This window comes from Gorilla gorilla, chromosome 1, assembly GCF_029281585.2.
Source record: "Gorilla gorilla gorilla isolate KB3781 chromosome 1, NHGRI_mGorGor1-v2.1_pri, whole genome shotgun sequence".
Taxonomy (NCBI): Eukaryota; Metazoa; Chordata; class Mammalia; order Primates; family Hominidae; genus Gorilla; species Gorilla gorilla.
Window position 1 is genome coordinate 62,859,444 of NC_073224.2, and position 25,665 is coordinate 62,885,108.

A 25,665-nucleotide genomic window follows, 5' to 3' on the forward strand; every position below is an offset into this window, starting at 1 on the left:
TGTTGTCCAGACTGCTCTCAAACTCTTGATCTCAGGTGATCCACCCACCTCGGCCTCCCAAAGTGCTGGGTTTACAGGCATGAGCCACCGTGCCCGGCGTAGTCTTTTAATAAATATTTTGATTGACTTAAGATTTGACACGGAGTCGGGCGCAGTGGCTCACGCCTGTAATCCCAGCACTTTGGGAGGCCGAGGCAGGTGGATCACGAGGTCAGGAGATGAAAAACCATTCCAGCTAACACAGTGAAATGCCGTCTCTACTAAAAATACAAGAAAATTAGCCAGGCGTGGTGGCGGGTGCCTGTAGTCCCAGCTACTAGGGAGGCTGAGGCAGAATGGCGTGAACCCGGAAGGCGGAGCTTGCAGTGAGCTGAGATTGTGCCACTGCACTGCAGCCTGGGCAACAGAGTGAGACTCAGTCTCAAAAAAAAAATAAAAATAAAAATAAAAACTAAATAAAAATAAAAAAGAAGATTTGACACGGTGCCTACACTATACTAGGAATGTAATAAATATTTCTTAAATCTAATTTAAATTTTAAAAACAAAACTGATTATTTTTTTAAAAAGGCCCATTTTGATATTCCAAAGTGTTTATATATCACAGTTATATACAGAAAATCAACAATTTGATTATCTTTTAATAAATGGTGATTCCTGGTCTCACTAATATTGAATGGTGTCTCTTAAAGAAATCAGTGTCAAGTCTCTTTAAATTTCAACTCCAAATCCTTGGGATGTAACTCTCAGCCCACAGCTATATATAAACCTCTTAAAATCAGCCACTTGCAACATTCTGAGACAAAAACTGACTTGGGAAGAATAATTCACACTTCTGACCTAGCAACAAGATAAATCTGCTTTCCTAAAAACAATCAGTTTGGCCATAAACTGGTCATTTTTTGTGGGTGCCTTTACTTCTTTATGCCAATAGATCATTGTCTAAAATCTCGACGTATGCTATTCTTCAAATAATAAAAGTGCGTTAATTATTTTGTGATGCGTTATAACATTTTCTGCTATCTTTTTTTATGACACAAATCTAATTAGTACATATTCTTGAGAGATCTAAAGTCAGAAACTTTATTAAACATTTTCAAACTTCTTCCTGAGCTAGTAGAAGAGCAAGCCAAGTGAATTTCAAGTGACATTAAAAATAATCACAGCAAAAGGCTTGAGAAAAGGAATGACATAGTCAGCTTTAAATATGCATATTCCTATCACATGCTAATCATACTTGCAAAAATTGTAGAATTGCTTATTTGGTATCATTACTTGCTTGAACTACTTACTACATTCTTGAAGGTAATTAGTCCTCAGTAACCACACTTCCATGTATTCTTCTTTAAATAGAATACCTTTATATCTAAAGTTAGATATAGAGAAGTTACCTTCTTTAAATAGATGCCTTTATATCTAGAGTTAGAACTTAAAGAGAAATATCTCCATAACAGCCAAAAAACCCAGATGTAGCGTATTACTGTACTCTACTATGTTCATTTTTTTTTTTATTTTTCAACACATAACCTAACAGGAAAGAACATGTAAATAAATAATCACTAAAACAAAATCATGTTAGATTTTCATGGCTCAAAAAATGGTTAAGAGATTTGAAACAACAACAGGTCTTTGTCATTTAAGAATACTTGGTGTCTCTGAAGGTTCATAGCAACAGTTTGTTTGCCAGCCTATCAGTATCAGTTTACATGCTCAAGTGATACTGAATTTTCTCTATTTATCTAGTCATGCTTCTCCCCACTTAGATGCTATTTTCAATCATCTTAATTCTGATATAATTCATCATATATGATAAATTGTAAGTTCCATACTGAACATTAACCTGTAATCCTACGTTCCCTACACACAAAGAAATATCTTGCAGAAGCTATTGCAGAACCTCTAAAATTAAAAGGGAAGTTAAAAGTTAACAAAATTTGAAAGAATATGTTGAAAGGTTAGAAAGGATCTAGGAGTTGTGAAAGAAAAGAATAGGCGAACAACAATGAATATTTAACTAACATTTGTCTTCAACAAATATAATTATCATTTGCCTTCAACAAATGTAACTGGGTCTGAGCAAACTTATAAATTTACAATGAATTCCTTAAAAGTTAGTGTAAAAGCAGAAACCAGAGCTGTCACTCCCATTCTTTCAGAATGTTTTGATGAATCAGAAGTTTTTCTTAAAAATGCCTCAAAGAGTCAAAAGATCTTAACTATATTGATTATTTCATTTTTCACTATCTCTTTAAATTTTAAAAGAACATAAAAGTAAAAAGGAGAAACCAAGGATTAAATAAAATACTTGACTATTTATTCAGAAATACTTATTACTCTATTTTATTTTCCATCTTAATTCTGATTTATATGCTTTTACTACTGTCCAATAACTAATAAATAAGTTAATGAGATATTTAAAAGGTATTATGTTTTCTTACACTTTTTTCTTTTGATTCATTTACTATTTCTTGTAGTTATAGTCTTGTTTTATTAAGCACTTTGATTCTACATATCATTTTAATGGAGGTGTCAGGTGGGATGCCCTTCTCATTTACCCTACAATGAATACCCAGACATTCATCCATCCTACTCAGTCCTAGGCAGATATGTGAATTAACTCCTTGTCACCCACGATATTTCATCTTCATTGTTTTTCTTCCTCAACCCCCAAATCATTCACATAGTTTCCTCCAATAGCATCCATTTTCACAGCAGAATCAGTGGCCTCCTGCGTCACATCATCATCTCTTAGGTGTCTAATATATTCATGAAAGTGTAAGTAAAAATGCCTAATAGAGTAAATGTGCTTGTTTTCACCAGTGATATCCACACAGGAAGAAGAAGAAAGATTTTAATCAAGAAAATAAATATCCATTTAAATTTAATTTTTAGAAATCAGTGAACCAAGTAGCAGATGGATGTGTTTTAAGATGAGGGGAGAAGACGTGAGCATGTAAGTCCAGTATGTATGATGGTCCTCAAAATATTCATACTATTCTGTCCCTAATTAATATGCCTACAGGACAAACACCTTCTTTGATTTTGTTATTTGATTTTTCTGTATAACCAACAGAGTAAGCAATAACTCACGTTATCATCCCCATTTCAGAGTATTCTATATACTAGTCAAGCTCTGAGCCAGTTAGCATTGCCTTGTTTTAATGTTGTTCTTCCCTTAAAAAAAAAATCAATCTCATCAGGACTAATATATTTCAATAATACAGATCGATAAAGATTTATACCCAATATAATGGCCAATACAATTGCACATCTTTAAAACGCTTCTCTCACTATAAAGTTTTAATTTATGTGCTATGATATAAACATTTATATCTGGTTATTTACAACCAGTGTAAAACAAAACATTTTAAAAATTAAAATTTGCAATGGACCATCAACTTTCAATGCTCTGAAATACCCAACTGATAGCCCAATCTAATCAATATCCATGAGCACACCAAGCCTCCTTTTTCACCTATGTTACATACCACCATGTGTAAAGATAATTCTTTTGTTATCCATTAAAAGTTTCAACAAGTCTCTGGAAAAAGATTAAACTCCCATCAATAATGAAAAACTCAGTGTCAATATCTACAGATTTAAAAAAAAAACATTTTTAACATGATGCCAATTCAGCATTGCTAACTTTAGGCATGTTTTTATAAACAGTACATTTTTTCATATTGTTTCCCAGAAGTAATTTTATTTTTAAGTACTTTATAATCAAGTGAAATATTACACATTTTTTTGGATGTTATTAATTACTAGCTGGATGGCATTAGCTCTTCGAAAACTCTGGGGCATCTTTTGTGAAATTACCATCACAATGCATCATTCACATCTTAGTAACATGAGAATATTAATGTGTTTCTGAATGCCTCTTACCTGAGAAACCAATTATTCAGAAATACAAGCTAGAAACTTAAACATATGACATCGGTACCATCAAACGCGTTTTTTTCTGGGAAAAAAAATCCATGCCATTCAGATCAAAGCTGGTTTTAAATGTAAAATCTTGAGAAATAAAGAGTAATCACTAGCATGCTTTCCAAATATTACCTCAACTAGCATAAAATACACTGTGATTTATGAAAATATATGACCTCTAAGTATTACTGGGAACTAAAATCTTTTCACATTCTATTTTCTACTTTTTATAATTTATTACACAGCATATTCATAAGTTACAGAAACATTTTTGCAAAGTTAGATCTTAGAATTTAGGAAAAGCTCTTGTCAAATTATCATGGAACACCATAATGCACTGGTGAGCACAGAAGTCTATTACCATACGTTTATTTTATTATTATGATTTCATAGCAATGATGAGTGCAAATATTATTAATGGAGGTTTCACATCATATCATCATCTCTTTTAAGGACACTGTTAGTGGGAAATGAATTCACTCCTTTTCTGAGACTATATGAACCAACAAGATTTAAAAACCATTTCTCTTAACCATTTTAAAATAAAATTGGTCTAAATGAAAATAATTAGATAATATATTTTTAATTTTTAAGAAATATAATATTGAGAATTGAAAATTTTATTACTAGATGTTTCTAAACTGAAAACTAAATAGATTTAGTAATGTCTAAAGCTATCACTCCTTCCACATCTTAGAGATGACTTGACATACATCCAGTTCATAATGTAATCAATGTATAGAGGCTACCTGTCATTCAAGCTGAAAACATCCAGACAGTCACTATTTTTGACCCTTAAATAAATGTAGAAACAAACGTATACATCACCGCTATATGGCCATCCACATATTTAATGGCAATCATAGCCTAAGTAAGCATGCAGAGAAAAACCTTCAGATAGAGCATGAATTAAAAATGAGACATTCTCATCTACTTCTGAATTTTCCTCTTATTAGCATGGAAGTCATGGGCAGTACCTACTTTTTAGGGCTATTATAACTATAAAATGAAATAATGTGAAAGCACTAAAGAAATGTTAGAAATGCAGACAATATGAGGCATTACTATTCATATTCTGTGATTAAAATATGTCAAATGAACAAAGTAACTGCATTTCTGCACTTTAGAACAGAAACCTGTTTGTCAGAATTTATGCAAAAATAAAACACATTCATTCATCCACATTTCTATCATCTTCCCCATCTTCCAATTAAGAGAAAAATAATTCATACTTTAGGGTGATCTAGAGATTTGCTGTAATCACATTTTTACACTCTTTCTGATTATTGATTAGTGTTCATATTTGCAAACAACAGAATCCAACTGGGCTAATTAAGCAGAAACCTGTCTATGAAAACACATCAAGTAGCTTTCAGAATCTCTGAAAGGGCCAGAAAATTGAACTTGGATACTAACAGCCATAAATACTGACTAGCCTTGTGTCCAAGGACAATTCAGAACACCACTGTTCTACCCCTGCTGCTCCGGACATATAACATTTGGGACTGGGTAACAGAAATTTACCAAAGCTTTCCCACAAAAATAGAATGTCATGGCCATCACGCTTCCAAAAGGTCACATTTCCACTTATATGACACAGTCATGTTACTTTTCCTCAATGCACACTAAGCAAGTCAATTCCCAGTATCTGTTACACTATGTAGGAGAACAAACTGATTCTTTCTTTTGGCATTCATTTACTTACTTCTATGTGCCAAAGACAGTTGTAGGCATCGGTGAAAACATTTGAATAACACAAGATCCAGGCCCATGATAAGCTTCCAGCCTGATAAAAGACAATATGTGGCAATTAATGGCTAAAAAATAACTTTACATGTGGGTAAACCACAAAAGATAGAAAATACCAGAAAAATACAAACATGCCTATTGGCCCTCCTGCTCAGTATCCATAGGCTAGGTGATATGGTTTGGCTCTGTGTCCCCACACAAATCTCATCTTGTAGCTCCCATAATTTCACATGTTGTGGGAGAGTGCACGGAGGAGCTAATTGAATCATGAGGGCAGGTCTTCCCTGTGTTGTTCTCATGATAGTGAATAAGTCTCACTAGATCTGATGGTTTTAAAAATGTGAGTTTCCCTGGACTAGCTCTCTCTCTTTGCCTGCTGCCATCCATGTAAGATGTGACTTGCTTCTCCTTGCCATCCACCATGATTGTGGGGCCTCCCCAGTCACATGGAACTGTAAGTCCATTAAAGTTCTTTCTTTTGTAAATTGCCCAATCTCAGGTACGTCTTTATAAGCAGCATGAAAATGGAATAATACCTTCCACATTTGCAGATTCAATCTATTTCTCATAAAAAATATTTGGAAAAAAATTAAAAATGCAACCATAAAAAATAATACAAATAAATAATACAGTATGTAAAATATTTACATGGCATTTAAATTGTATGAGGTATTATAAGTAATTTAGAAATGATTTAAAAGATATGGAGGATATGCTTATGTTATCCTATGCAAATACTATGTCATTTTATATAAAGGACCTGAGCATCCATGGATTTTGGTATTCACAGGGAATGTCCTGGAATCAATCACCCATGGATATGGAGGGATGACAGGGAGTGGGGGAATATGTAAACACACATCTGGACCACTTGGCACCTCATTTGCTAAAATTATTGAATATATTTTTTAAAAAACAGGCAGGCATCCTTTTAACATTAACAGTAACCTATTTTAATCACAGACATTTTATATTTGTGTGCCATATAGTAGATAGAGTATCTGAAGAAATTTAATTAGAAATGTAATTAAACAAGGTATTTAATATTTCATGCTTTATTATATGACATTTTAAAAAGATATTCTTTTTTAAAGCACAAATTACCTGAATTCTTTCAACACAATTATTTTTTAAAGATGGAAAGTTATAATACTAAATGGGAAATACTTAGAGCAAGATCACCAATGAGAAAATGCAGTAACAAAGAAAATAACCTATTAATTGTGCTACAAACTCATGTTTTCACATGTGATAATATATTGCTATATAGAGAGACACAATTTTCTGACATAATGAACCTCCAGTTTATGAAGATACAAAAAGATACTTTGGTAATCAATATAATTTTAACAAACTATCAAATCTAGAGTATTTGTAATAAATGGAATGTCCTGATTAAATGTTGAAGAGATTTGGAGGTGAAGGAAGAAAAGAAGGGAAAGCAGAAACAGTAGCCTTCTGAATTCCAAAATCACTAGAAATGGATTTTTAGTTACCTCTGATTTTTCTGCTCTCCATCCAGATATATTTTAATGCATTCTCATCTAAATAGAAGAGTCTCCCAGGGCACGAATATGTTGTAACAAGTTGAATAAAACTCTTTCAGTTCATTCTTTCTCCAATACGCAATGCACTTAGATGAAATATCTTTTACATCTCCCAGAAAAAAATCTGATATTCGGTGATTTGTAAAGTGAGACTTGAACTTTTTTAAAGCATATTGTTTCCCCTTGTGTTTTATCCTGACACATAGTCTGAAGTTTTTGTCTTTTCTGATAAAAGCAGAATTATAGACTCATTTGAAATTTTCTTTAACTTTCATTATACTCCATTTTAGGCAAAACTACTCCTCCACTTTGTAGAGTTGAGTATAGAGGTAGCACTTTACACACCAATTAAGAACAGTATATTTTTCAGAGACTGAATTTTTTTTTTTTTTTTTTTTTTTTTTTTGCTGCTGAAATCCCTAATGGGTCAAAAAACATAAGAAAACATATCTATATCTTTCAGGAACTGAGAACCTTAAATTGATTAGGAAAGTGTATCCCTATCAAAATATATTAACTATAAATTTAGTCCCTACTCAATCATGGCTCTTACATAAATAACACAATAGTATTATTAGGGGACAGAAAAATACTTTGTAGGATTTCCAGTATAAATGTCTTCATCCAACATTGCATCTCAAGGAGACATGTCAGGAAACACTCAATTACATACTCTAGTTATAATCTTCATGTGAAGTTTTTAAATTTTGGGTAAGTAGATCGAATACATCCAACTTTATAAAATTTTCAAAATCTGAGTTCAAGTTTTATAAAGGGATTTTAATAGACTAATAGTTTGCCTATTGTCTTCATCATTTAATTTCTAAAATATTCAAAAAGTTGCCTTGGCCATTATTTTTTGGTTTCTTTTCTCTACAATGCCAGTGATGGTATGATTTTCCTTACACAAGGATAAAAAAGTAGAATGGTGACTAAGCAACATAGTGTAATATTAGAAGCACTGACTCCAGAAGAGTTTTTCTTTCTCCAGGACTAAATTCTCTCTTTTAGAGTAACACTTTTAAATTGCATAAGAAATATTATGCTCTTAAGTCTTGAAACCCAATACTAACTTTAGTTAAGAAGATAATCTAAAAGGCCTTATCAATTCCCTTATGGTCACTATATTCCAGGCAGTACATTGTTGCTAGAAAAAAAAATATACATATATAAAAGAAATTATCCTAATCTCAAATTTAAAAGGATTTATTTGAATTAACAAAATTAGTATTTTATATGACATGAGTTATCTGATTCTAAGTGAATGGGAGTAAGGATATAGAGAACACAAGCAGGAAAATACAAGGGGTCACTTTGGCAGACTATAATTTTTACTATTGAATCCAATCCCAGCAGATCATAATTACTCTCCATTTTGAATTATTCACTCTAACTATTTTAAGCAGAAAGTTATGTAACACTGGGTATTACCTGACTATAAAGTTATTGGAGGAACAGAAAAACCAGGCTCAAGGCAAATCCCTAATTTCTTTTTCTGATTTAACTTATTACAAAATGTGAATTGAGTCACTTTTTTCTCTAGGGTCCCTCACCCTCAACACACACATAGTATGATTGATGATTGTATAAATTATGAACATTTAAGCCTTACTAAGTCAAGTTTCCAAGTAGAGGACAAAGCAATGTCTCAAAGAGTACAGAATAAAAGAATCTTTCCAGCAGAGAAATCTTTCTAAAACAATAATTCACTTATAATTATTGAACATGTATGTATTTACTTGACATTATTAAATGGTGAACGCTGAAAATGCAAAGACCAAAGGCACAATCCATGAACTCAAGGAATTCAGTGTCTCTTGAAGGAGATAGATAAGAAATTCAGTAATTCTACTGAAGTGTAATAAATGCTATAAAAGATGCCATCACAAGTTATTAAAATGATACAGAAAAGTCATCTTTATTACTATGCATGTCCTTGCTTGCATATTTTCCTTGCCTTTCAGCAATCCAACTGATACTGAATTACCTGAACTTGACTTTCTCTCATACAGGCATAATTTCCTATGATAACCATTTCCTACCAGTCACTAAATCTCACCTAGCCTTGCTTTCTTGCTTTGACCTACACTGATCCAATTGTATAAAACCATGACAGCCTTCATCTGTTCAACAAGTCTTTTTTCACTGCCTTGGAATACAGCAGCGACCAGACTGTGAACTTGAGGATAGGAAGGCAGCCGAGGAAAAAAGGTCTACATGGGGCAGTCTACAATAAGTGGGTATTACCAGGGGACATCAACTGTGCAGAAGGGGACTAGATGGCCTAAGGAGAGTATTGCCAGGAGCAGATATCTAGAAGGAGGGGAAAGTTTGTCATGATAGAACCTTGCTTACTTTGAAATTTACCCCAATTATGTGTTATTATATTGTTTATTAACATGTTAATGTTTTTAAACTACAAGACTGTTTATACAACATCGTCAGCTTCCTGCAGTATATTTTGAGTGGCAAGAGCATTTCTCACTAATTCCACTTGCTAAAATTCCCACTAAAATTACTATTTAATTGGAAATGTTATCTGAGAAATAACACATTATCAAATAATTATCTTTATTTGTCCAGTCATTAAATCACCTCAAATGATCACAGGGAAATGATCACAGGGACTGGAGGAAACTGCCAGTACATGGAGATGATCCTCAACAGGGATTTGAGAGAGAGAGAGAGGAGCAAAATGGATAATGGAAGAGTTGGAGCTTAAGCACTTGAAGTTTGAAAGCTCTGGAGCTATGCAAAAACAGAGAGAAGGAGGATATTTTCAGCCACAAAATAATTTGAGATTCAATTGCTATGTAACACATTAATATCATTTCATAAATAGGTTCAGATAAGAGCCAGATCATAAAGCATTAGCAGAATGATTTTGCACATAGTGAGCACTTTTTTAAGAAGTCTAATTCATTAACATATCTTCTTTCCACTGCTCTTTTCTCCCTTTGCCCTTTCCATTGATGGAAATGTATTCAAAGGAAATAAACTTCTAATCACCAATATAATTTTGAAGATAAATATCAGAGCTCAAAATGCTTTCCCTTTTATTTAAGCTACTTTTCCAGCTTTAATTATAAATGTGTATTGTTCTCCCAACATTCCTCCTACAAAGACCTAGGTTAGATTTCAAGTTCAGAATACTTGCAGAATTCTTTAACATATGAAAAATACTTGTATAAGAAGTTGTTTACTGCTTCAAATTTAATTTTAGCTTCTATGGTAATATCAGTAATTAGCTATGTGAAGTGCTACTAAGTGCAGCAAGCTTGTTATAAATATTTCCTAAAGGATAGAAACAGAAATACTAAAATGAATTATTCAAGCCAAGAATTACAAAGAGAGGGCCTTTTCTTGCTGATCACCAGTGGGTAAAAGCATATTCACCTCAGTTTATAAAAAAAAAAAAGTTTCTTGATATTAGCTTCAGAATTGTTCTAAATGTTAAAAGAATAAAAATAAGAAAATAAATAATCTGATGCAAATATTCCTTTAATTTTTCTGTAGGAAGCCGAACTAAAAATCAAGATATAAAATCATTTATGGGATATATCTGACAAAGATAAACCTTTAGGACCAGAATTCCCTGACAAAAAAAAAAAGCATGAATTTCAGTTTGCAAAAAGCCCCTGAGGTGTGAAATGTGTCTTTCTCCCAGAAGCCTCTATTTCACTGGTGCAGAGCTCAATCAGTATTATATATCCTGCATCACCTCACGTAAAACAATAAAATGTGTGCGTGTTCACTACTTAAAAATTATCCAGCCATGACTACATTAATTGTGAAGCTTTGGTGACTCTATTTTCACTTTGAGTATTTTCTTAAATTATCAGCTCAGGTGTTTTCATTTGGCAGTTTCTTATTAGTCATATACTTAGCCATAAATCAATGGGAAATATTACTTTAGGAGGGAAAATGGCATGAATATCTCACATATATACTCAGCAGCCAGTTGACAGATGTGGTAATTTCATCACTATTTACTGTAAATTCTTCTGCAACAGACAAAATAAATTTGTTTTCTCCATTCGGTATAATTTAGTTTTATAAGAATGTAGTCTTATGAAATATCAAAGAATACTTTATGGCTAAAGGTACAAGGAAAGTAAACTTTTCCTCATTTGGGTGTATTAACTCTCATGCAACAAAGTAAAGAACAGACAAGAGTTTTTAATCAAGAAAAGAGTGAAAGAGAGAAATATTCAGGTTCATGAATTGTACCAAACTGTTGATGAATAAGAAAAAAAAACCTCACCTATTATGCCTTTCCATTATATGATAAAATATGATGTAGTACAATGAAAATAGTCTTGCTGACCAGAAAGCCTAGGTTTGGAGAGTGGCTCTACCATTTGCTACTTAGAAGGCCTTGGGAAAGTCATATCACTTCAATGGGATTAAGTTTCATTATTTGCAAAATATTAAAGTATCTATATTTTAAAGAAATGTGTTTTCTGTTTTGAAGATATTATAAAGCTTAAATGATTATCTATCCCCACAACCTGACACATAATTGGCTCTCTATAAAGCAAGTAAATATGAATATTACACCTTTAACCTTTCATGATTTTATTTCACTTCTTCCTTTTGATTTAAGTAACTCACCTCACTGCCTATGCACTTAAGGTTAATAAATACTGGAAACAAATTGGACCCTAATTATGTTCATGTCATCTCTGATTATTTTTTCCTAAGAGGTCTCTAGTGAAATACAGTCACTTATTTCTGTCAATTAGCTTAGATCTTAAACATATAATGTTTATTATTTATGTACACACTTTTGTAAACTTTGGCAATTATTTAGACTCACAAAATGACATTTCATAATGGAAGGCATAAATCTTCCTTTAAGCAAAACAATAGTAACTTAATAAATATTCTAATAGCTGCCACCATTAATGGATATTAGCCAAGATATTGAGCCATAATAGATAACATATCTGAGGACGAAGAAGAGGAGATAAGGAGGGAATAAAACAAAGTCAGGAATTATGCATAAGATTATGCTAGGAGATCATTTCCAGGATGAAGATATTTAATAGAGAATATGTAATTAATAGTACTCTTTAATTATTGTAATGATCTTCATATGATGTTAAGGGAACAATAGATTTAGAACTAGAATATTAATTTGAGTTCAATACATTCTACTATCAGCATGTAAACTTATCAATTATTTTATTATTTTACAACTTAATTTTGTATCATATATAAAGTGGAAATAATTGTCCTTTGAGCTTCATAGAGTTGTTACATAATTTGAGATAATGTATATTAAAGCTTTATAAAAATGGTTTACAAATAGTAAGCAGTATATAACTATAACTAATTATATTGGTATCAGTGATGCTAAAAATTTTTCACGAAGTAAAGTCTTTTGTCACTTGCTAGTGGACTGACAAGCAGAAGCACTATCTAATGAAAGAAGAATAAACACAGTCTGAAAGACTCTTTCACTAATATTATTCTGGTCAAGTCTTGTCATTTCATTTGCTCCTGTGTAAGTTAGATATTATTATCATTATTCAATAAGGTTGTAAATTGTAATTACAATACCACTCATTAATGGTCTAGCAGAGTAAAAAGCATATATAACATTCTCTTTCTATCCTCCCATTTTTACTATTCAATTCTAAAACCTGCACCAACCTCAAGCAAAATGATGATGTGCTTTGCCTTCAGTGACCCAAATCTTTCTCCATCCCAGATGAACAACCTATCCTGAGACCTCTAGATCTTGACCCTTTGGTAATCACTCAGCCTCTCTGCATTCAAGAGTCTGTTTAGTCATCACTCAACATTTATGGAACACCCATTATGAGCCAAACAGAGAAATGCTTAAAATATCTCTTGCCCTTGATGTGCTCCCAACAAAATCATAGAAATACCTAAGTGTTCTAGGTAAAGAGGAGAGTCAAGTCAAAGCTAGAAGATCTCTAGGGAAAGATATTAGAGTATAGCACCACTCATACAAAATCAAACCTTTTCTAATCTACTTCTCTAGTCATAACAACCAAATAACTCTCCAGCTTATTTTTTTTACACTTTTGATGTTTTAAGTATGTATTTGGTCATATTTTGGCCAAATATATTCCTGCTGTTAGAAAAAATCTGTTCAGATCCCACTAAACAAGTGAATAGTACTGGTAGAAAAATTTAAAATCATATTTAAATATTTGTTTGTGATAATCAATATAGTTCTTCTTAGTCATCAGAAAGAGGGGAAATGTCTAGCAGGGAAAAATACTAATATTGATAATGTGCTTTGGGGACAGATTTTGATAATTTAAATTTTGTAATAGTTGATGAACTTACTGAAGTTAGAAAAATACTCATTTCACTTTTTTATAATTGGGAAACAGGTAAAAAGAATTTTTTATGTAAGTATTTTAAACAAATTTTAGTCATTGTCAACATTTCAATAGCTCTGGTTTTAAATTTTGCTACCTACTTAAATGGCAAATTTCAGAAAACTTTTCCAATAAGTGAGAGAAACATAGAAAAGGGAACATGTGAGTGTGAATTTCCCTAGGACTTATTACACTAGAAAGGCTGCACATTAATGAGTAAAATGTGAGGAATTAGGGGTGGATCTCAAGTGACAGAATGATTTAAGAGAATACTAAGCTGCTTTAAAGCTTCATATACTGAATAATGGCAAAGCATAGGAGCTGGGAATTTCAAGGGAACTAACCTAGGGTCATGTGAAGAAAATGTCAGCATAATAGGACACATAAAGAGCCAATTTCTCATCTTCAATTAAAAAAATGATTACCATCGAATTCAAACTCTGGTATAGACTTATTAAAGGCCTATTATGTTAATTCCTTGTATTAATGTATATTATATTTTTATTTAGCTGATATAAAAAAATAAAGCCTCAAGAGAATATTAGCAGATTTTGGACCAAGCCTATTAAGGAAAGGCTTAAATACAATATTTTATAATATAAACTTTTAAAAAATATATTATCTTTATTTGTGTGTCTATAGATACTGAGAGAAAAATATATATGAACCCATGTAGCTTAGTATATACATATAAATACAAAAGTTAAAAACAGGATTTATTGTCAATACTATTACTTTAAAAATTATTTAGCTTAATTCCGAAAGAATTTTGAAATAAGAATAATATACTTCCCACATAAATCCTTTCATATAATGTACTCATTCCTTTCCTGGTTTTATTACTGATCGAGCATGTAAAATGAAAATATACATTATTCTCTCATTTCACTCTTTATTACAAACAAATTATAGTATATGATTTTGTTTCAAATATAGTTTCATATAACTGAAACTATAAACATAGCAAGGAAAGACAGAATATAACAATATAACAGTGTTAAGATATATAGCTTAATACAGATGCAGTTTTTAAAAATTACTCTTTTGGTATCTGTAGCTGCAGGGATTCTTTTGTTTGCTTGCTTGCTTCTTTCACTTTTCTCCTTTATTTCTTTGCTTTCTCTTCACTCCAATAAGTTCTTCCAAGATAAAAATATTGGTAGTAGGCATCCTTTTTTAAGTTATGATTGTTTACAGAATTCAAGAATGATTCTGTCTTTATTTTCCTAAATGAAATTCACCCCAGCAGCAAAAATTTGTGTGTTTTTAGATATGAAAGTAAAAAGCCCATTTAGAATTTAAAAAGAAAAATCCAAGTCTCAATGGATTATATACTTTTTTAAATTTTGAAGCCCATTCCTCAATTTAAAGATTTTCTCCTTCCTCTCCAAGCAGAGAGGTGAAGTTTACAGACCATCACTCATGCAGGTAAGTGGCAGTGACTATGGAGCTCATGTCATTTTTAGTTGTTTCGAAGTGGCCAATCATAACACTTATACTTTATTCTCTTGATATCCGGTGTTGGAACTAACAGATGGCAATCAGTTGTGTAATCACACCTTTAGACTTCTCACAGATCCTTCAAAAGAGCCATCACTCTGATGTTCTAACTGTGCTCATGCATACATGCTCACATCTGATCTGTCTACCAGTTTACTTCTACCAACTTACTTCTTCCTCATTACTGGGCACACAGAAATGTTTATGTCTAATCTATGCCCTTCTCAGGGTCCAAGGAAACTTCTAGGAGAATTATGCTTCCAATCTACTTGTTCTTTCCCTTATATTAGGGTTGCTGAACACATAATAAAGCTTCTGTTTTCAAACTCTAGCCAGAAAACAAAATCCCAGGGTATTGTACTCTTTCAGTCCCTGCAACTTAAATGAATTCTTTTTTTCTTTCTATTACTGAAACATCACAGATTTGGTCTAGATACTGCTGCTTGCTACACAGAAAGCCAATCACTGAAACAAGTACTGCCAGGGAAGAAGGTTTTATTCAGGTGCTGCAGCCCAGGAGATGGGAGTTCAGTCTCAAATTCATCTCCCTGACTGACTAAAATTAGGGCATTATATGACAGAAATGTAACTACATGTAGAAAAACAAGAATTAGGAAAGGGTAAGAAAGATAATTTGGTCAACACAAAGCAGGTGGTCAGATAGGTAATCATGATGGGTGAAGGGTCTAGCATCTTATTGTCCAGATGCAGTGACCTAGTAAACTTCAATTCCATGATACTATCTAGAAGGCCTGAAGGTTGGTTTCCTGAGAAAGAAACTTGAATAAAACAAAGGAACTTTCTCAAGTTTCAAGACTGGGAGAATCCATTTCTATGTGTATTCAACAGAAGCTATAAACATAAGTTCTGTGAGACAATTAGGTCAGTTTCAATTCACCCCTACCTTTCTATTTTTCAACTCCTCAATCATGAGGAATCCACCTGGCAATCTTTTAGCTGCTTCATGCTGAGGAGGGTGTTGTGGGCAGCTCCATGCCATGGCTGTCCACGTGGCTACCCAGGAAACAAAGGTTAATCTACTACTATAGTTTTCTTTTGAAACACAATCTTTCTCTCTCCAGTATCCTACTGCCACCAAAGACAAATCACAAGACCAGCCCACCTGCCAAATAAGCTTTAGTCCCATATACTTGGCCTGATTACCTATACAAACTGCAACAAGAATCATTGTCCATATAGGTTCTCCTAAATTGTCTTTGCTGGAACCTCTCACAAGGCCATTTCAGTTAAAGCCTTCGGAAGAAAACCAGTTCCCCCAACTGCATCCCATAGGTTCTTATTAAACATATGTGAACAAGCACATTGCCATGAATTAATAATATTCATAAATAGTTTACAAATTCTAGATATTAGGCAGAGGGAAAGAGAAATAGGCCTCAACTTCTGTTTACAAGAGTATACTCTACTCGATCATTAAAGTCTATAAATAGCTCAAAAGAAAAATATGATCCAGCCTCTGAGAAACAAAGCAAAAAGAATCAGCAACATTTCAAACAAGAAAAAAGCCATAAAAATTATTTCAGTTATTCATTAGTTCAGTCCATGCAATCAACTTCTGCTCTGCTTCATATTTTATTAGGAATCTTTATAAACACATCAGCCATTCAATTACAGTCCTGAAAGTTTTCTCTCTAATCTCATGGCGCAACATTTAGGGTTATCAGAAACCTGCATTCTAGAGACCTTTTCATGAACTCCCCTGAAGAAGGAAGCCCTGGGCTGCAGATGATTATAAGTCACTTTTTGAGAAGAATCAACAGAAAAGAATAATTGTGGATGATAAAAGTCCTAGGACAGTTATAAGTAAAGATGCAGCTGTGTATTAGTTCATTCTCACAATGCTATAAAGATACTACAAGAGAGTGGGTAATTTATAAAGGAAAGAGGTTTAATTGACTCACAGTTCTGCATGGCTGGGGAGGCCTCAGGAAACTTAATCATGGCGGAAGGGGAAGAGGCACATTTTACATGGCAGCAGGTGAGAGAGCGCAAGTGTGTGTCACCACAGGAAAAACTAACATTTATAAAACCATCAGATCTCGCCGGGCGCGGTGGCTCACGCCTGTAATCCCAGCACTTTGGGAGGCCGAGGCGGGCGGATCACAAGGTCAGGAAATCAAGACCATCCTGGCTAACGCGGTGAAATCCCGTCTCTACTAAAAATACAAAAAATTAGCTGGGCATGGTGGCGGGCGCCTGTAGTCCCAGCTACTCGGGAGGCTGAGGCAGGAGAATGGTGTGAACCTGGGAGGCGGAGCTTGCAGTGAGCCGAGATCGCGCCACTGCACTCAAGCCTGGGCGACAGAGCGAGACTCCGTCTCAAAAAAAAAAACCCCATCAGATCTTATGAGAAGTCACTTACTACCATGAGAACAGCATGAGGGAAACCACCTCCACGATCCGACCACTTCCCACCAGGTCTCTCCCTAAACACCTGGGATTACAATTCAAGATGAGATTTGAGTGGGGACACAAAGCCTAAGCATATCAAGTTGACAAGAAAAATTGGTTGTTTCTGTGACATACAATAATTTAACATAATAATCATAATCATTACTGACAACATACATTAAGACATATCAGAATTTCAGAAATGTCATAAAATCCTGGAACACATACAGAAATATAACCCAAAGAATGTTAAAGACCACCTCACATTTTACAATGCTTCCTTTGGAGTTCTAACATACCAGATAAGCATAATATATCTCTCTTGGACTTTGGGGGATGGCAATACCCATAAAAGTTAGTTTGAGGTCAAAAAGACTGAATTTAGAACTCAAAATTTTGCTGTTGAAAATTCTGGCAAAAATCAAGGCTTTAAGGCACTTGATATCACCAAATAGGATCACAGGTTACTATAAAATAGTCATTCATTTAGCCAAAATGATAAAACAGAAACGTTTACACTTTTATAGAGAGGAAACTCAGTGTCGTTAATAAAGACAGCATGAGGCCTACTGAATTTGTCTCTCCCTCTCCCTCTTCTTTTTCTTCTGTATTTTTACTCACAAGATAAAGAAAAATCTTTTATTATCACTTACATTAAAATTTTGTTCAAAAAAACAAATTGTCCTTTGTATGTATGTTATTAATGTGAAAGCTAATTTTAATAAAACCTGTAAACAAATCTATCTAATTTTAATCAGTTTGACCATAAGGTACAATTTTCATAAATCTTTATTACCTTTTACAATTTTCTTTTAAAGAACAAATAAATGCTCTAAGAAAACCCTGTTATTTCAACACACGAGCCTAGATGCTGGCCTTTCATCAGTGTGCTTTTGATATTAATTTTTAATTTATAAAAAAACCTCTCAACTAATCTTATCCCTTAAAATCGGCCCTTACAATTTCATGAACCCACCTCTTCTGCTATAGTCCCTGGGCCTAGAGGGATTGAATAGTTTTACTCTCTAGCACTATGTCTTAATAAAGTAGTTTATTTTAATCATCACCTTTTCCAGAGTCTGAAGATAAGGCTTCAGTGTGTCAATTCTCAAGATTTAGCAGGAGTTGGTGCCTCTTTCAGATGCTGGAGTGAAAGCTCTGTAACTAAACAACAAAAGGATTTGTTAATAGGATATTTAGACTGTAAAATCCTATCATTCTCTCTAACATGTCACGAATGAAAAAGCTGATTTGGTGTCTAGTAGATACTGCCTGCAGCACTTCAATTCAAACCACTGTATTAAAGTAAAGTTACTCACTGCATATGTCTAATTGCTAGCATTCTAATGACAGAGCTGCAACCAAAAGCATCAAAAATGTGATAGGTACTGTGCCAAACTTTTCAGAGAAAAACAACTAACTTTTTTCTCCATCAACAAAAAAAATGTTAAATGCAAGTATCAGTTTTGGAAACTCAGTATGAAGATAAACAATTTTCTTTCACTTGCTTAAATTATATACAACAAAACAAGGACAAAGTAAAACAAGCACACAATAATTTAAGCTATTTAAAAGAGCACCATCACATATTTCTAAGACTGGTTCTTAGATACAATACTGAAAACTGATAACTTTTGCCACTAGAATCTTCAAACCAGTGCAATACTTGTGCATATTTTGTTTTCAAGTACACACATGAAGGCCCATGAGTAATAAATGGCTTAGGATGAAAAATTAATGGCAGCAGCTGCTACCATCATGCCGGCTGCAGCAGCGAAGTGCACCTGGGACTGCACACTCCATGGAGCCAGTGGGAGTCCTGCCCCTTCTGAGTTGGGATAGGAGCTCTCCGAGCCGCTACAGTCACCCAAAATGCAACAGCAGACCCAGGCCTCCTGCTCTATAGAGCAAGTAGGAGCCCTGCCCTCCCGGGAGGACTACAGCCTTCCAAACTGCAGCTATGGATCCTTGCCTCCTTGTGCTCTTGGGGGAGCTGGGAACAGACAGGATCTACCTTCCTGGGTGCAGCTGCAGCCCTACTCCCCCTGGCTGCAGACCTGGGCCTCCCACTCCAGGAAGCAGGCAAGAGCTTGGGACAAGCAGGAGCCCAGCCCCTTCCGAGTTGGCAGGGCCAGAGCTCCCGGATGCAGCTGTGGCCACCCTCCCAGGCACAGGACCGCAGCGTCTCTGCAGCCTGCACCCTCAGGGGCCTCAGGAAGGACTCCCCCAGTCCCTGCATGTTTGGCGGTGTCTGCTCCCACTGCCTGGCCTCTCTCCACTCCTGGCGCCTGCTCTCATCTTGAGCAGGAGTTGGGGCCAAGCCCTGGGGCCATGAATGGCAGCTCTGGAGGCAGATGCATTTCTGGGCGGAAGCGGGCCAGTAAGTCCCCACCTTCATGTCAGGGAGGGCCTGAAGGCTGGGGGCTGGGCTGCCAGTCCTACAGATGGGAGGGGGGCCCATGGTGCCTCTTCTGGCCACCCGTGGCTGGCCACGGACCAATCACAAGCACTTCTTCCCCTCTGAGGTCCATAAAAGCCCTGGACTCAGTCAAAGCAGGGAAGGGGATGGCCAGAGGATGAAGAAATCAGAGGGGTGAGGGCAGAGAGAGGATGGGATAGAAGACCAACTGCAGAGACGGGTACCCTCTCTGCTGATAGCTGGAGATGATGAGATGACCAGCTTACTGTCTCCATTGAGAGCTGCAGAGACAACCTGCTGGCAGAAAGGGTCTAACTTCTTGGCTGAAAGCTTGAGACCTGCAGAAATGTCTGAATGACTTGCCTGCAGAGAGGAGCCACCCTCTACAGGGCCTCCTCTCTGCTGACAGCTGAACACTCCACAGGATGGCTTGCCTACAGAGAGGGGCTATGCACTCTTCTTAGCTGTTCTAACACTAAATAAAACTCTTCTTCTTCACCCATCACTTGTCTGCATACCTCATTCTTCCTGGACGCAGGACAAGAACTTGGGCAATGGTGCCATGGCCACAGAGGTTTCTGGCCAGAAAAATAGACACCCTAGAGATCTTGAAACAAAATCACTAGAAAGTCTCACAATTTTTATTACTACTTCATCCAAATGAATGTAACTTAATTTTAATAACAAACACAACTAAATTATTTGAAAAAAATTCCAATTAATATAATTTTCTTAAGGACAAAGCTAATCTTTCCTGAACACTAAAACATTGTACCCATATCACAGTTTTTCCTCATTACCTAAAGGAAAAGGTCTGAAACCAACTTAAATTATTAATTGAGTTGAATTGCCTTAGAAATAAACACTATTTAAAGTTTTTTTATTCTCACCTACTTTTCCAAATGAGAAAATATATACTGTACTATTTTTGCTCAGAGCTTATAAAAATAAGTATTTTATTTATTTATTTATTTTTTGCCAGGAACCTTAAAGCTCTTGCAGCTCTGTTGATCATCCGGGGAAAGCAAAACCAATCAAATTTTAAATGGCTGGTGTGTTCTATAAGTTTTTGCAGGCTTAACAGTGGTATCTTAGGAACTTTAGATAAATAGAGCAAATGATGAACTTTTGGAAATGCATATGAAACAGAATGACTCTTTATAGAACTAAATACAAGCCTTCCATGAGAAACTTAAAAACATCAATGATTTTATATATGTATATATAAGTAAAACTCAGGAGAGAACAAATGGCAAATGAATGAAAATTAGAAGCAAAAACAACAAACAAGAAACAAAACCTCAAATATTCTCCTACTCAGTTTACTTTGGAGGCTGCAGTGTTACTCAGAGCCTAAAAAGCGTATGATAGATATTTCATTCCTAGTATACAAATTAATGTCTTTAAGTCCACCAATACCACTATACATTCTGGGGAATTAAGAAATTCACTGTAGTCACATGATCACTAAGCACTTTAGTGCAAGTACAATCTATGCAGAATAGCAAATATAGTGTGAAGCAGTGCAAGCATGTCTGTGAAATTTGGCTCCATGTTAAATCTGGCCTCATGCTTAACTGTATTAAAATAGAATTGCAAAACTGCCAATGTATTTCTTTACAATATTTCTTATTTTACCCTCATGAAAACTAAGGGCTTTAACTATGAGCAATGTTAATTAGGCAAATTTCTCTAATTTTCTATCAGGTTTTAAAAACCATTTTACTACCTAAGCCTTTTCAACTTTCTCTCTGTGTGCATGAAGACAGACATACAGAGAAAAGGGGAAAAATATTACATATGACTTACACAAATATCTATAACATGCTTGCACTTTCTCTTTTGTCCTATATTTTCTTTTTTTAAAAAAAAATAGCCAGTCATTTAACCTTAGGACAAAATTTTACCATAGTCCATAATTTGGATCAACTTTTAGGCAACTTCTGAATTGGATAAAATTATTTTTTTCTCAATAAGAACATACCTTCTTTGGCACACTTTATATGCAGAATTATATATTAACTAGAATTCTTATTTTTAATAATCTTAAATTTCAATGAAAACCTAAGAAGCAAAAAATTCTTAACAATCAGATATTAGCATTTGATAGATGAGAACTTTCCACAATTTTTAGAAACATATTTCCCCATATCATAACCCTATCTTAATTGGAAATGACTCAGACATCCAAGAAGCGTCAAAAATAATTTTAAGATTTTAAGTTACACAAAGTTTACCTACAACATCTATTCCCATTGAAAAGTACTCAATGGGAATTCTTTGAGTACTTTTCAAAAGTACTCAAAGTACTTTTGAAAAATGAATTTCAAAAGGACTTTTAAGAAATGAATTCTTTCATTTTTTTAGTTTATCTAGACTACTTCTGAAAATAGAGATATTAGACACAGCTAGTCATTATGTAAAGTTATTTCCTTGTTAACTATTTTTACAGCCAGGTGTATGAGGTACTCACCTAAGTAAGAACCTTAAGTTAAATGCTAGGTATTTTTTTGCTAATAACTCAGAAGAGTCAGCTGTTTGTGTTAAACTAACAACATTAAATTAGTCTCATTAATCAGAATAAAATAATACAAAGATCATTTTCTTTTGACTGGGTTTATAATTTTATTACTTCTATGCCAAAACCTGACACCTCGAATATCTAGCAGAGACAAATATAAAACCCAAATAAAAATGTATTCTAACATTTCTGAAGACATTCATATTTTTATCTTACCAACAATTTTAAAGACAGCTTGGTTATTAAAGATTGACTTAAGTCGCATGAACTTGAAAAATATTTTATACTTATTTACTCAATTTATGAGTGCTTTTTTATTCATAAGCCAATTTGGTAGACATAATATATAACATAATAAATATACACACACATAAACACATATAAGCATGGACACACACACACACACACACACACCCCACACACACACACACACACGAGATCCAATAGCTTTTTCTTTGGAACTCTAGCTGTGAGATACAGTTACAGTTCATAGACTGATACAAACTCACCAGTCTGTGAACATATTCACATGGCTAAACTTTGCCCCAATAAGTAATCCAGTGAAAGCTGTGAACCAAAATTGTGGGTAAAGCAGTTCCCACGGCATTTTGATTTTTAAAGGCCAAACCACTCCAGGATCCAATGAACACTGGAGCCAAACAGTACCACAGGAGCACATCATGTAGTAACCAGGCCTGACCCTGTTCAGAACAGCAGCATAAAAGCTGGGATACATAAAACTCCACCCTGCTTTCCCATTCAACAGCAAAATGAGGTCCATGAAGAGGCCAAACCTCTCCAGATTCCAAAGAATATTGTGGTCAACAATACTACGAAGGAATATCAGCATATCGAATCCTGATTTCTCATGACTCTATCAACAAACACACAATCACCAAAATACAATCCAACTGCTGCAGCAACAAACAAGACCAAGAGTGTCCAAACTGAAACAGTTGGGGTGCTTCCTCTCTTCTTCGGTTGTACTCAGTTAACCTGAAAATTCCTTTGGAATTTCCCAAATTGAGAGGAACCAATCCCTCTGTCTGGCACCCACAAAAGACAATCACTTCCTCAGATATACACACAACAATTACATACAAGCCCCCAAGAGTGTCCAAACTGAAACAGTCAGGGTGCTTCCCTCTCTCACCCAGTTGGGCTTGTGTAATCTACAAATGGAAACTTCTTCAAAAATTTCCCAAATTGAGAGGAACACATCCTGCTGTCCGGGCCCACATAGGACACTCACTTATCTGGAGGCAGATGTCAAATTTCAAAGGCTATTCTTCCTAGGAAATCAGGAACGTGTTTGAGGCCTACAGCAGTGAAACCAGAGAGAGACCGAAACTCACCTCCTACCAAAAAAGGTTCAGGCAGCTACTTAGGGGGGCTTCTAAAACTCTCCTTGACATGACAGTGGAGAAACAACGAAAGCATTCCTGGTCAGGGGACCAAAGTCTGTTACCTAAACATCAGGGATTTGTTATAGGTCCTGCTGCTCACCAAAGCACCAGGGATTTGTTAAAGGTCCTGCTACTCGCTACATGGAAAGTCAATCATTGATACAATGAGTATCATCAGGGAAGAAGGCTTGAACCAGGTTGCTGCAGCCAAGAAGATGAGAGATCAGTCTGAAATCCATCTACCCAACTAAAATTAGGGGCTTATGTAGCAGAAATGTAACTACACACAGGCAAACAGGAATTAGGGAGGGGTAAAGAAGAGAAGTTGGTTCAACAGAAAAACAAGTGGTTAGTTAAGCAATCATGATCCATGAGAGGTCTGATGTCTAATTGTCCAGATACAGTTATCTAGTAAATTTCATTCACTTGATACTATGTGGGAAGACTGATTATTGGTTTCTTGAGAAAGAAACTCAGTATAGTTTTCTCAAGTTTCAAGACCGGGAGGATGAATTTCTATGTTTATTCAAAAAAAAACTATAACCATCAGTTCTACGGGACAAATAGGTCAGTTTCATTTCCTTTTCCTCACTTTCTTGCCAGCCCACTCCCGGCAATTACCAGAGACAAGGAAAGCAGTTAAGAGACCTCTTACATACTTGGCTTCTTCCAAACTTCTCTTCTTTCAGCCTGACTCAGTTATACCTTATCTTGTGTTGGGGGAGAAGGCACAGCTTTCATTTAGTCCTCAATCTTTTTTATTTCACACTTGATTTTTTTCATACTTTTTTCATAACTTTATTGAACTATAATTGTAGTGGACAATGTGACAAATTCTGACAGAGCTTTGCACGCATGAAACAACCAAGTGCTGGTGCCTTTCTAAATAATCCAATAATCATCTAGTCTTTTTGTTTCATTGGTCAATGTGGGAGTCATTTATTGAAGGAAAATAGAATCCATCACAAAATGTCCCACATCTTTCAAACTATTAACTTTGTTTTGCTGTTTTGTTGTTGTTGTTTTGGTTTTGGTTTTGGTTTTGGTTTTGGTTTGGAGATGGAGTCTCACTCATCATCCAAACTAGAATGCAGTGGCACAATCTCAGCTTACTACAACCTCTGCCTCCCAGATTCAAGCGATTCTCATGCCTCAGCCTCCCCAGTAGCTGGGATTACAGGTGTGCACCAGCACGCCTGGCTAATTTTTGTATTTTTGTATTTTTAGTAGGGATGGGGTTTCACTATGTTGGCCAGGCTGGTCTCGAACACCTGACATCAGATGATCCACCCACCTCGGCCTCCCAAAGTGCTGGGATTACAGGCGTGAGCCACCGCAACTGGCCCAAACTATTAACTTTCAATTAGTCATTCTATCTAGACTGTGTGAAAAAATTTTCAGAAAATCAAGTAATAAACTCTTAAATCACTCTTGTCTTAACCTCTGGGCAAATAATAATTTAAAATATTATTTGGGCAAATAATACATTATCTAAAGGAAACTTGGCAACTGAATTCACATGCTCTTGGTGTAACCACCACACATTTGTCTGTTCATTTTCATATCAAAGGGATATGTTTAAAGGAACAAAACTATCCAATATTTTATGGTCAAAAGATAATTATAGACACATGGTTCAACAGGTTTATTCTGTGTATAATTATTTCACAACTAATTCCAATAAGATTAAGTACAAGTTCTTCATGTTCAGCATTAGAATCTTTACTTTTTGTTTTTATTCTCCTGAATTCATCATGCTTTCAGAAAATGAATTCTTTTTTTCCAAAATAGGGCTACTGCTTATAATTATAAAGTATGAGTACATT

At 34.8% G+C, this 25,665-nt stretch overlaps 1 long non-coding RNA gene across 3 annotated transcripts in view; it reads right to left on the reverse strand.

The window, feature by feature from the left end:
- The window catches only part of LOC134759198 (uncharacterized), a 678,818-nt gene that overhangs the window by 248,081 nt on the left and 405,072 nt on the right, over window positions 1-25,665 (reverse strand). For all 3 annotated transcript variants that reach the window (XR_010135158.1, XR_010135157.1, XR_010135156.1), the window contains exons 3-4: window positions 18,561-18,657; window positions 5,632-5,712 (exon numbers count right to left, since the gene is read on the reverse strand). This is a non-coding gene — a long non-coding RNA (uncharacterized lncRNA). The remainder of the gene's footprint in view (window positions 1-5,631; window positions 5,713-18,560; window positions 18,658-25,665) is intronic.